This window comes from Equus przewalskii, chromosome 24, assembly GCF_037783145.1.
Source record: "Equus przewalskii isolate Varuska chromosome 24, EquPr2, whole genome shotgun sequence".
In the NCBI taxonomy this organism is placed as follows: Eukaryota; Metazoa; Chordata; class Mammalia; order Perissodactyla; family Equidae; genus Equus; species Equus przewalskii.
In genome coordinates, this window is record NC_091854.1 from 18,173,931 (window position 1) to 18,188,127 (window position 14,197).

Consider the following 14,197-nt stretch of genomic DNA (forward strand, 5'->3'; position numbering starts at 1 on the left):
CTCAAGGACACTGGTGGCCCTGAATGGAGAAGAAGCATTCTCCCTCCATGGTTAACAAGTGGTTTGGGTTTTCTTTTCACTTGTCAGAAAGTCTTGATAATCTTTCTCATCTGTGTATTTTAAATGTGAATGGAAATCTTCTGGGTCAGAATTACACCCTCACCTGCACGTTAATTTGTGCAGGTTCCCTTAGGTCTGTGAAGAAAAGATCTCTGGAATTGAGCTCCAGTGACCTACATTCTTGACAAACATCTCGGACAATTTTTATGTAGACAGAGGACTATTGACGAAGAGCTGTTTTTCCCCATTCTTCCTTACCTTGGAATTCAGGCTTTTGAACTTAGAAGGGAAAATAGTGAGATCCTTGCACATATCCCATTTTTCATAATGTGTGAAAAAGAATTTACAATATACTTAATATACAAAAACATAGACAAAATACACTTAATATACAGTGTCATTTAGTGGGAAACACTGTGGCTGTTGATTCAAATGACAGTTGTGAATTCTCATTGTTTTCTAAACTTGATTCCTCAGTGGTAAAATGACAGAACTTAAGTCAAGGTCTATATCTAAAACATCTTTTTATTTTAAGTTTTCTAGAGAGTATCTCTTATCATTTGTCACCCTACACACATTCATTCACACTCCCTCACACACATGTATGAACCAACTGGTGCCATTCATTCAGATATGTGCAGAAGCATAAACGGCTCATAGAGAAGAAGCTGAAGTGCCACAGTGCCTTCTCTCGAGAAATCATTCTGGAGAATGAAGGAATGAGAGTGCCACCCCAGGAGGAATTTCGCTGGTTGACCTTTGTAAGTTTCTAAGAAATTTCAGACTTAGTCAAATATTTTGCCCTGGGATTCCCCTGTGACTAGTTATTTCTTATCCTTCATTCTTGAAGAAAGTTGATTATAAATAGTCTTTCTGTGAGCTTTAGTTTTGGAGATGAAACTGGAAAAAATAGCCCCAGAAGAATAGAACGGTATATGCCCTACACGAAGCAAATCTTAGATAATAGTTTTGGTCAGGGATGGGGAGTGTTCCATTTTACTAATCACTAGAGGAGCACAATTGGCTCTCACTAGCAGGTACATGCAGCTCAGTGCGCTGCCTCCCCCCATTTTTACCCTCCAAAGCAGACAAATGAGGCTCAGCACACATGAGCTCCAGGACTAAACATTACTTTACATCTTGACTTTTCAGGTTACTATGGCATTTTGCAATATCCTCATTATGAAGCAGAGAGTTTACTAATTAGAATACGTTGTCAGAAAAAAACATTTCCGCAGTGAGTAATATCTTGGACGTGTGACTTCACGTATGCCTCAAAACTATCTTATCAAAAAGTCCACAGATAATGTAACCTCAACTGATACCTTTTTCCAAAATGCAGGAAGGCAACCTGGCAACTTCCTCCAGAGATGTCTGAGGCTCCAGCCTTTCCTTAGAGGTTGATACTTTCATTAAATGCCTCCTTATTCTGGGCAGTTCTTTGAAGCTGTGCTCATTGGTGGCAGGCAGTGGGGCCACTACCTAAGAGAGAGAATGTCTGATTTAAATGTTCTTCCGTTTTTTCTCCCCTTGTTTGTCCTCTGCTGTCCTCTCTCCTTCTTTCTCTCTCCTCCTCTCTCTCCTTTCTTCACTCTTCTCCTCCCTGCCTCTCTCCTTCATTTTGTTCTTCCGTCATTTCTTTTCTTGTATTTCGTATTAACGTATTAAATACCAGAAATAGTGCTTTGCACAGAATTGGATCAATAATAAATGTTTAAATAAATATGTGTATAAATAAATGGTGATTATGGGTCTGTCATGTAAGGAACAAGTGTTTCTTTGTTTACGGCTGGCTGGCACAGTCATTCAAAAATACTTTGCTGCAAGTTCAACCACACCATGGTTTTCATATGGAGCGACTTGCCAAGGTAGGCTGGCTAGTTTCATGAATTGATGGGGTCCTTCAATCTGACCTAACAAAACAGACCAAGGTGATGGTATTTCAGGATGATATGCTTATCCTACCTTTCAAAAATCCTTAACAAATGTGAGCATTGAGCCAGGTATTTCTTTAAACATTCATTATTTAAACTATTTCCCTTCAAAATATCATTACATACAAATTTAAACATTGTCATGTATGTCATTTTTGTTGAATCTTTACTACGCTAACCTCATTATTCTTCTCATGTTTGTGCTTTAAGTGCTTTTGTTTCTGTCTTTTAGAGAGAAACTTGATACCTAGGTAAACTGAGGAAATTGGCACAAAAGGTGGTTCTGATTCTACCAAGTAGATATCCTGAAGTTTTTACCTGAACATAGGCCAAATGCTAGTTATTCTGAGACTGGTAAGGCCCAAAGCAAACAATTTCTGTGATGGCGTTTTGATGAATAAATGTGGTGAGGCTGAACTACAATCCCCAGAATCCCCTTCCTAGGATGTTTCTAGGATGATTCTAGGATGTTATGATGGGCTACAAGAGATAATCTCTTGTGAGAGTTGGAACTGGAGAAGGAGGCAGTGGCCATTTTTAATCAAGCACACATTTTTTCAAAGTTAATCAAACAGACACCAATCTAAACGCTGCAGTGAAGGGATTTTGCAGTAGTTTTTATTCCAGTAATTTTATTGAGGTCATAATGGTTTATAACATTCTGTAATTTTGGGTGTACATTATTATTTATCAATTTCTGAATATACTTCATCGTGCTTACCACCAGTAGTCCAATTTTCGTCCATCACTGTACATATGTGCCCCTTTACCCCTTTCAACCACCCACCAACACCCTTCCCCTCTGGCAACCACTAATCTGTTCTCTGTTTATCCATGTATTTGTTATTTTCACATATAAGTGAAACCATGCAGTATTCATTTTCTCTATCTGGCTTATTTCTCTTAACATCATACCCTCAAGATCCATCTTTGTTGTTGCAAATGAGACGATTTTGTCTTTTTTGTTTTTGTTTTTTTCTCCCCAAAGCCCCCCAGTACATAGTTGTATATTTTAGTTGTGGGTCCTTCCAGCTGTGGCACACAGGATGCCACCTTAACATGGCCCCACTAGCGGTGCCACATCCATGCCCAGATCCGAACTGGCGAAACCCTGGGCAGCCAAAGCAGAGCGCACCAAACCAACCACTTGGCCACAGGGCCAGCCCCGATTTTGTCTTTTTTATATCTCAGTAGTATTCCATTGTGTATATATACCACACCTTCTTTATCCATTCTTCAGTCGATGGGCACCTGGGTTGCTTCCATGTCTCGGCTGTTGTGAATAGTGCTGCAATGAACATAGGGGTGCATAAATCTCTTTGAATTGTTAATTTCAAGTTCTTTGGATAAATATCCAGTAGTGGGATAGCTGGATCCTATCATATTTCTATTTTTAATTTTTTGAGAAATCTCTGTACTGTTTTCCTTAGTGGCTACACCAGTTTGCATTCCCACCAGCAGTGGATGAAGATTCTCTTTTCTCCACATCCTCTCCAACATTTGTTATTTTTTGTCTTGGTGATTATAGCCATTCTGACAGGTGTAAGGTGATATCTCATTGTAGTTTTGATTTGTATTTCCCTAATAATTAGTGAGGTTGAACATTGCTTCATGTGTCTATTGGGCATCTGTATATCTTCTTTGAAAAAATGTGTGTTCACAGGCCTTCCCTGAGATCGGAGATTACAAAGAGCAAGTGAGTCGGAAATCCCTTTCCCTTCTCCCCTGAATCTTCCTTCCTGACTGCCTGTAGGCAACAAAGTTCAGATCACGTCCGTGGGGTTACATCCTAATCATCTTCCCTTCCTGCTTGCCTGCCCTAGAGACTTTGGTTTTCTCAGCCAGCCTCCACAATTGCATAAGTCAATTCCTTGATGTCCATTTCTACATATTATCCCACTTGTTTTGTTTCTGTGCTTGAACCCTGACTGATACGCTGCCAAAAAACAGTGACCAAAACCTGCAGGTTCTCCTAGAGATTGCTGTTAAGATAACCATTCTGTATGTGTGTGTGTATGAAGTTGTTATTTTAAAGTTTAAACTCTAAGAAAATAAATTTGTACAATAATTGTTTATTTTGTACAGAATCTTCTGTCAGAATGCAGGTAAAGTATGACAATTTTCAACAAGTATTCACTTGGGATTATAGTTCATAAAAAGTAAAAAGAAATTGCAAAGTTATATTTTTATATTGAATGAAAAATTGAGTAAATGCATTGAGTAAACAATATTCTTAGACAAATATTTCCATAACACTAATGCTTTGAGATTCTTTGGATCAGAAATGTTGAAAGATCTAATATGTAATATGATGGTTGTAATATGTTCACGTTAATGATATTTTTGCTCCGGCTAATCAGCTGCTACTCAGTCGATGTGTGTTTTTCATAATAAGAGAATTTAGGTCAATGACATACTTATCCTGATTATCTCATAGAGAATTCACAGGATATAATAAAAAAGTAGTTCTAAATTGGAAAAGTGGAGGAAGAGTTGGTTTTTGGCTTCTCCTTATTGAGAAGATCCATTGTTGAAAGAGAGATAAGAGACAGTGCTATAAGACCAGATCATTATTTACTTTTCTTATAGTATGTGATCTCTGTATTAGGAAAATAGGCTAAGTTCAAGTAAATAGTACAATCTATTTGATATTTTTACAATCTTCATATAAGATCTGTGTATAACAGTGTCTATTGATAGACAAGGAACTCCTGGGATTCCTAACAAGCAACACAGAAATCAAGTAGAATGATCTGGATTCTGTTGTCATCATTGGTGTTGTGGTAACTTAGCAGGAAACAATTAAAAAATATGTTGATTAAGTACCTGCTGTGGTCAGACATTATTTTAACTACCATTGGGGAAAAGAAAGATTAAAAACTTGGTATCTCATTTTAAGCAAAGTATAATTTAAAACATTTTAGTTCTCATTCTTGAGTCCACCAAATCTTTTGTTTCTCTTTAATTAATTAGTTAATTGCTTGTCTTATTTTTATGCAATCTATTAAGTAATAAAGTAATAGGAATAGCACAGTCTTTGCCCTGAAGGAACTTGCATTTTAGTAAATAAATAAAATAAACATGAATTTAGATCATAGAAGAGATTCTTAAAATTGTAAGTAGGCATATAATTCTCAGTAATACGTGACACAACAGAGTAATAACTAAATGTCTCTGGTGTTTACAGTGATACCCTGTATAACGACATTTCAGTCATTGATACACTCTATACACCACGGTGGTCCCATGAAACTGGTACCATATAGCCTAGGTGTGTAGCAGGCTATACCATCTAGGTTTGTGTAAGTACACTCTCCGATGTTTGCACAACAACGAAATCGCCTTATGACACATTTCTCAGAACGCATGCCCGTTGTTAAGCGATGCATGACCGTCCTAGTGTTTTCACGTTAGCTAACGTTTGACTATACAGATGTAGTTCTTGACGGATTAGGGACTTGAATTTACTCGTACTTTTGCTCATTCCATAATTGCTTAACTAAAGTCTAGCTTCTCCTTTTATTTTGTAGAATCCCTTTAATTTTTGAAGACTCTTGACTGCCAGTTGTCTAAAACCTTGGGGTGGCACTTATAACTGTCTTCTGGGTGTCACCTTTTATAAAAGTTGCCTATCTAGGAAAAGCTAAAACTTATTCTAGAACTCAGCATTTCCGCATGGAAGGGCATCTTGCTGGCTACAGAAGCGGTCGAATTCTCTAGTGTTTCCTCTCAAGTGAGTCATTTGCGATATCGTAGGTACTTGATACGGTGGTTTTTATGCCCAGAATACTCTTGCCTAGGGTTTGTTCAGCTGATTCCTATTCAGTTGGCATTTAATGTGAATCTAACAATTCTGCTTTTATTGTTTGGCTAGACTAGGGATTGGCAAACTATGACCATTGGGCTAAAGCCAGTTCAACACCTATTTTTATAAATAAAGTTTTATTGGAAAACAGCTTTTTTCATTCATTTATATATTTTCTCTGGGTGCTTTCATGCTACAGCTTGCAGATTTGAGTAGCTGTGACAGAAACCATATGGCCTGTGTGGTAGGCAGAATCCTAAAAATGCCCCCCATGATTTCCTGTCCTAATTCCCAATATTGTGAATATTGACATTGTCTGGCCTCCACTGCAGCTCAACTTCTCCCTCTGCCCAATATCACTTCTTTCTCTCCCTTCTATAGGTTTTGATCCAAAGGGAATCTCCTAATCTGCTTCCTGGAGAACATGACCTGCATCACAGAAGTTGATCATCAAAACTCACTTATTTTCAAGGGTCTAAGCTGGCCCTCCTCCAACCCTGTCATCCTTGCTACTTGCAAATAGGTGACAAATCCTTAGCCATTCATGGGAATATGGCGATTTTCCTCCAGATGGCTTTCTTTTTTCTCCAATTGCCTTCTTCTTGGGGTTGATTTCTTACTTAGAAAGGACTCAATATCATGGTGTAAGTAACACTGTAATGCCCTGAATCTTGTACAATTGAGGTAAGAGTTGGGGCCTCCTTCAGAAAGTCGCTTTTCTTTACAAATGATTATAAATAAATGATTGAATAAATGAGGTGAAAGGCTCTGAAATTTAAACTCTGTCCTAAATCCTCCTCTGCTCACCAGAACTAGAGCCTGGGGTTTGAAAGGAGCCAAATTAGCTCTTCCTTATTTGGCCTTTTAACAATTTGTCAAAGCAGAATCCTTCGGAGAGCTCTGATGTGGAGTCAGAAAGCACTGGTTAGAGTCTAGAATCAGACAGACCTTGTTTGAATTCAGACCTTCTCATGCTAGCTATGTGATCCTGGACAGACTACATAACTTCAATGAATCCAATTTCTTCAACTGTAAAATGGAGATATTAATATCTACCTTGTAGTTTTCCTGTGAGCATTGAAAGGAGAGAAAAAAATAACAGGCACATTCCCTGGCGTATTTGTATGTCCTCAATAAAAATGTTAGCTATTATGATTTTTAGTGTTACTAGAAATATTATTATTATTATTATTATTATATGTCATATCATAACCATCTGCGCTTCAAGATCCATCAATGACTTTATTTAGGATCAAATCCATAATCATTAGCATGTCCTCAGGCCCTACATGGCCTGATCCTTGCCTCTCAGCCTCATCTTTGTCATTTTCACTCAACTCCAGACACATTGGCTTCTTTTTGGTTCCTTGAATGCAGCAAAGTTTGTCTACCTCAGGTCGCTTCCGCATCCTATTCCTGAGGATCATATTCTCATTTCCCTCCATGAATTTAGCTAATTGCTACTTATCACCTAAGTTTCTGCTTAAAGTTAGCTTTGAGGAGAAAGGCTCTTGCTCTTCACCACCACTAGCCTTCCTCCAGGTTTAGACAAGAATACCTTACGATGATTACTCAACTCAGTCCTCACTCTAGCTTCACAGTATTTATTATTTGCTGTAATTATATCTCTGTGGGTGTTTGATTAATGTAGAATGTAACTTCCATGATAGCAAGGGCTTTGCTTTTTTTTCACTGACATGTCTCCAAACCTACAATAGTCCTTGTTCATAATAGGTGTTAAATAAATATTTATTAAATATGGAGCAAACATCTGTGTGCCCCATTATTCTAAAATCTTTTCTGAAAGTAGATGATGTGTCATCTTGTACCCCAGTATCTTATATAATGCCTGACATATATTAGGATCTCAATAAATATTTGTCAAATGATTGAATAACTAAATAAACAAATAAGTGGTTCTATAGTTTTCTCTTGTTAGATAAATAATATATAAATAATTAGATAATCAGAGAAGCTATAAAATATAAGTTAAAGAATAAAACCTTTATAATATTTGGGTACAGTGGCAGAGATCTAGTATTAGGAAGGAGAAAATTCCCTTTTCCCTCCTTGGTCGTTTTGGCTGGTCAAATAAATTAAACGACATATGACAGATTAACAAGAGAAAATCAAATGTAACGTATGTACATTGGGAATTCAGGTAAGCATGGACAATTCCAAAGACAGGCAAAACGAGGTATATATGTCTTTATAGACAAAGGAGAAGGGGTCAGGGGTCTAGGACTTCAAGGGAAAGGAGGAAATTTACAGGAAATAAAAAAAAGAGTTAAGATTTGTTAAAGAACTGTTTGCTGGGCCATCCGGAAACAATGGAATAAAGAGAGGACTTTGATGAAACAGGCTTCGCTAGGTTCCTCCCTGTCTACCACATCTAGTTCATGTTATACTACGGTTATCTATGGTGATAGCTCCTTCCTGGAACAGGTCCCTTATCTAAATTCTTTTTAGGTAGTGAGGGGGAAGGTCAAAGGTTCTTCCTGAGTCTTTGGGGCCGGATTGTTTTTAAGTTGAAGTAATTTGCATGCCAGAGTGGCACATCGTGGGGAGACTCTTCTGAACCCCTGCCCTAGCTAGCTTTCTGGCTACTAGAGGCAACTGTCCTTTTACCCACACCAGTGTGTCCTGATGTCCATGCTAATGAAGTTAAGCATCTTTTAAGGCTTACTGGGTGTGTGTATATATATATATAATTCCTTGTGTTGAATGATTATATGTTTGTCCCCATTTCTATACTTCTTTTATGTTCTTTCAGAGTTATAAATATTCCTCATATCAATATTTCTCTACCCAAGTTGTATATCAACTTTTAAACTTGAGGAAAGTTTGGTTGAACCTCTGGTCCAAGCTCTAAAAATGTTTTTAGGTTGTATTTTGTCTTCTTTGACACATAGAAGTATTTAGAATTTTGTGTAGCAAATCTATCATTCTTTTATTTTACATGTATAGGGGAGCAGAATTTGCTACCCCAAAATGTATCCCTTTGGGTTGATTACTTTTAAGAACAAAAGACTCAGGAATGAAGTTTTACCTTGCCCTTAACTACCTAAAAGAATTTAAGACAGAGGTCTATTTCTGGAAGGAGCTATCACCATAGATAACTGTAATATAAAATGAACTAGGTGTGGTAGAGAGGGAAGTGCCTAGCAAGGTTCCTTTGATCAAAGTCTTCTCCAGGTCCCTTGTCTCTGCAAGGCACGGCAAACCTTTGCTTACCAAATATTTGCTCTTCCATCTGCATGCGAATTGCCTTCCTCTCTTTGAAGTCCTAAACCACTACCCCCAACATCCTCCTTTGTCTTCAGCCGAAGATGGTGGCTTCAGCTATTTTAACAAATTACTCAGTTTTCCTGGGTTTTTCCCATGTACACAGGCTATTAAACTTGTTTAATTTTCTCCTGTTATTCTACCTCATGTCAGTTTAATTCTTAGACCAGCAAGAAGAACTTAGAAGGGTAGAGAAAAATTTCTTCCTCCCCTACGCACGTATTCACATTTAAGATTAATGTCACGCTAAGGGAGATTTCTTAAATAGATACTCATATTTTTTCCCTTTCACTTTGCAATCATTTTGCAAAGAGAAATGAATAAAAGCACTTATTTAAGTAGTTTGATCATCACTGGTGCATACATCTAACTCCCTTTGCAGCATTTTAAATTTATTGAATTAGAACTCATTTCTTTGGATGGAATAAGGGGTTGTCAAATTCTGTATCAAAGAGTGAGATCAAATGTGTTGGCGATATGACCTCAGGTAAAGGCAGGAGCATTAGAGTCAAACAATTTCAGCTTCTTGGTGGCAAGGCCTGTCTAATGAATCTTTGTAACCCTGTACCTGGGATAGTGTCAGACACAGAGAAACACTCACCATTTGTTGGATGAGTGAATTACTTCGGATTCTATTAAAACACCACAATTTATGAGCCATAGAAAATGACCAAATTATTTAATTTCTCTGATCGTGCACTTTCTCATACGGAAAATTTAGACGATAATAACTTCTTTTTAAGGCTTTGGAAGCATCACATTAAGTAATTCAGAGAAAAAGTGCCTGACACATGGTAGGCGTGCTATCAATAGTAGTTATTATCATTTAATTCCTTGCTCACTTGTTAGCTTGGGTTCTAGAAAAGATTTTAGAGGATTCAATTAAACTTAAGCTGAGTTATGAAAGAATAAAAGAGGTTTTAGACACACTTCAGCATACTTAGAGGTTTGGAAGGAAGTTGTATATCTGTTTGTATGCTTGAGATTGAAGCTAGGTTTAGCAAAAAAGCTTCAGAGAAACTTATTTAAACAGAAATGGTGGTTTGAATCAATTCTGTTTTATTACTCCCATGTAACATTTGGATGATGTGTCCACAAACAGTTTCTTTATTTGAACATTTAATTGATTTCAGCTAAAAACTGATATGATGATTTTAAACTCAGCCATTGATTCCACCATCCTGAAAACAATCTGGGAAATTTACTCTCTGGTGAGCACAGATCAAAATAGTTAATATATTACAATTAATTCCCAAACGCAGCTGCTATGAAAATTTATTTTTATTATCTCCATTGCATGGCTCTCACTTGACATAACAATTAAATACAGTTATAGAGACAAAAACACTCCTTAGCATAACCATAAGCCTGCTCCTCCTCTCAGCTAGCTGTTATTCTTGAATGAACTGGAAGGAGCAAAGGAGGGGCAGCGTCGATGACTTGCAAAGATTTCTTTTCAATTCAAATCTATGTAATATATTGGAGTGCCACTGTAGTTGGTAAGAAATTACATAGTTTAATGAACAACGCATTTGTTTCATCGAAGGTTTAAAAGAGCATATTGTTTGAGTGATAAACTCTCAAATGACATATTGAATATATAGATTTTCAAAAATTTTCTCGTGCAGTATCATGTTATCTGTCTTCAGCAAACTAATCCAGGCATACGAATATTATCACACAGACTTGTTAATCTTATCAATTTTTAGGTGCCCGAATAAGCATTACAGTTTATGAAGGTACTTACAAATAAAGAATTCAATGAAATGTTTAAAAACTTAAATTTAGGATGTAGATAAGCAACCTGAATTATACTGTGTGAATTTTCCATATTGTATTTAGAATAAACATTTTACTATGAACCATAAGGAATATGTACAATAAATATTTTATGACAACTCATAAAATCTGTTATTATTATTTGCATTTGTGTAATACAATAGACGTATCGTAAGAACATTTATATGAAGATGTGTTTTTCTTTTTGTTTAAAAGGCAGTGTTTTGTTTTTTAATAAATCAATTTTACACCACAGTCATGCATACCTGATGTGTGTTTTTAATGGTCCTTCATAAAACCAGCATTTAAACTCTTACTTAAATGCGGGGAAATTTGATTTACTAGAATATGCACCTTGATTGCCATAGGAAAATGTGTACAGAGGTTTTGCAATATTAAAATTGCATCCAATTTCTTTACATTTAACTGTAAGGAGAATGCAGGGAATAAAGACGAATGATTGACTAATGTCAGAAGGTTCTATATTTATAAACATATGACACACTGATAAGCCCAGGATGTCATTAATCTACCCTATTTATATGTAAGCATTAACTTTCTGTGTTTCTAATGATACAGAAAAGAAATTATTATAATAGTAGAGAAGGTTTATTGACAGCAATCCTAATGCTTAAACAGTAGTGAGCTCCTGGGCCAGGGAAATCTGTTACTGGAGCATCATAGATCAATATTAAATATGAAAACAAACAAGAAACACTACTATGCTTTTTCTTTGTAAGCATTTTGTCTTTTGTGATTTTTGGAACTAATCTGGGCTCAAAGTTCTAAATTAATTGAAAAGAAGCTTTGGAAATCGATGATTGAGAAATTAACCTGAAATGTATGTGTGGATAGTCAGTCTAATACCAAGCCTACATCTTTTATTTTTATTTTCAGAGTTAGACAACCTTAACTACTTTCCTTCTTGAAATCTGATGGTTTGTTTTGTGTGTGTGTTTGTTTGGTTGGTTGATTCCTGTCACATTACTATTTCTAGTTTTCCTGTCAATTTGTGTGTTTGTGTTTGTGTGAGGAAGATTGGCCCTGAGCTAACATCTGTCTTTAATCTTCCTCTTTTTGCTTGAGTAAGATTGTCACTGCGCTAACATCTGTGCCAATCTCCCTCTATTTTGTGTGTGGGATGGCTCCACAGCATGGCTTGATGAGCAGTGTGTAGGTCTGCATGTGGGATCCTATCCCCCAAACCCTGGATCGCTGAAGTGGGGCATGTGAACTTAATTACTACTCAACTAGGCAGCCCCTCCTGTCAGGTTTTAAACCATAAACCACTCCTTATTTCTCGTCTTCATGGGAACCTCTTGATCCACTCATTCTTGGTGGTATCTTGTATTCTCTTCTTCTTTCACTTTTTTACTTTTGCTTATTTATCTTAGGAAATTTTATCTATTCCCATGGTTTCCACGATCAACTCTTTGCGGATGACTCTTAAGTCTGTAATTCCAATCAACATTTCTTTCAAAATCCAGACTCATACCCAATACTTCTGAAAATGTCTGCCTTCACATAACAAAATAACTTAAAATCAAGTCCAGCTGTTTACTGTCCTTTGCCCAAAACAATATCTCTGTAAGATGGGAAAAGACTAAATCATCAGTTACAGCCCTATGGGGCTTCAGCTAGTGCAGAACAAACAGAAGAAAGATAGGAGAAGGAGAAAGATGTACAGAATTTCTGGGACAATCTCATCTCTAGCAAAAAGTATAGGGTCCAGAATTGTTCCAGGCAGTGTGATAAACCTTGCCAGGGGTCCATAGGGTTTTCCCACAACAGTCCTAGACAAAACCCATACTCTGAGGTTGGCTCTTCCATGTTGGAATGAAAGAAACAAAGACACAATGAAAGACAGAACTTTTCCTCTAATAACTACTGGAGAAAGAAGCAGAGGTGTTTAACCATTCCAAGAGTTCTTTCCCAATGCCCAAACGTGAAAGAGGAAAGCATCATGTTAGATGTAAGCATTAGAAATGCCCACTCTAAGGCTGTGGGAAAATTTTCCCAATTTACTTTGCTTTGTGTCACTATAAAGCTACCTTGGTATAAGAGCTGAGAAAAGGAAGTACTCATGTTAGCAGCGGTAGCAAAAGCCAACAGATGAGGTGGCTCCAGTACATGGAGAAGCATTACTCACATTCCAGCACTCATAGCAACATCAAAGATACATGCTTATCTCACATGGAAAACTTTAATACACTGTCGAGAACCAGAATGGGTGGGGACAGTGGGGGAAATGTAGTAACACAACGATACTGTGGTAGATCGAAGTCAAAGTGGCTTTTGTTTAATTACCTCTACCACCTACATAGTTTTCCAAAGACTGTTCTTAGAGAGTGGCCTGCTGTACATCTATTCAACCAGGTGAGAAAAAGAGGAGTCATCCTAGATTCCTCCTGAACTAGGGCTACACCTGCTCTGATTACCTCTACCACTCCAGGGGCTCAGGCCCTCATTGCTACTACCTGGGATTTTTACAGCAGTTCGGGTTTACTCACTGGACCCCAAGGTTACACACTTCATCCATCCACGTTTCTGTTAATAATCTTTCGAATATAAACATGACGATTTCAATACCCTCTAATAGTTCCTCCTAACATTTTGGTGTAAACCTCACTGCTTCAGTCTGGCATAAGAAACTTCATGCCATTGCCTGGGTGGTCTTCCACTTTAATTTTCATTAGTACCTGCCATTCTAGATACAACACTCCTCAGGCCTCCAGTTTCTTCCTTCTGGACTAACCACCCCTACCCACACCCTGCATATTATCTCTTATTCATAAAAAAGAAAGAGGGGAAAAACCAATGTTTAGACATACAGCTTTTTCAATTCATATACAGCTCCATTTTCCCAGGACACACAAATAACCTGGTTACCAGGTTGCCTCAGGTAGGATGAATTCTAGTATTAGGTGCTGTGCTATGTCCGAAACTGTTTTTCTTCTGGAAACTCATTGTCCTAGTCTGCTCAGGCTCCCACACAAAACACCATAGACTAAGAAGCTTGAACAACAAATTTATTTCTCTTGGTTATGGAGGCTGGAGAGTCCAAGATCAAGGTCCTGGCTGGTTTGGTTCCTGGCGAGAGCTCTCTTCCTGGCTTGCCAAAGGCCTTTTGCTGTGTCCTAACAGGGTAGAGAGAGAGCTCTGGTTCTCTTCTCTGATTAGCGCACTGGCCCTATCTGATTATGGCCTCACCCTTAAGACCTAATTTAACCTTAATTACCTCCTAAAGGCACTATCTCCAAATTGGGGGTTAGGACTTCAAGATGTGAATTCTAAGGGGACACGATTCAGTCCATAGCACTCATAATCATTTATC

At 37.5% G+C, this 14,197-nt stretch overlaps 1 long non-coding RNA gene across 1 annotated transcript in view; it reads right to left on the reverse strand.

The window, feature by feature from the left end:
* Positions 1–14,197, reverse strand: part of LOC139079073 (uncharacterized) — a 57,090-nt gene that overhangs the window by 21,375 nt on the left and 21,518 nt on the right. The window lies entirely within an intron of this gene.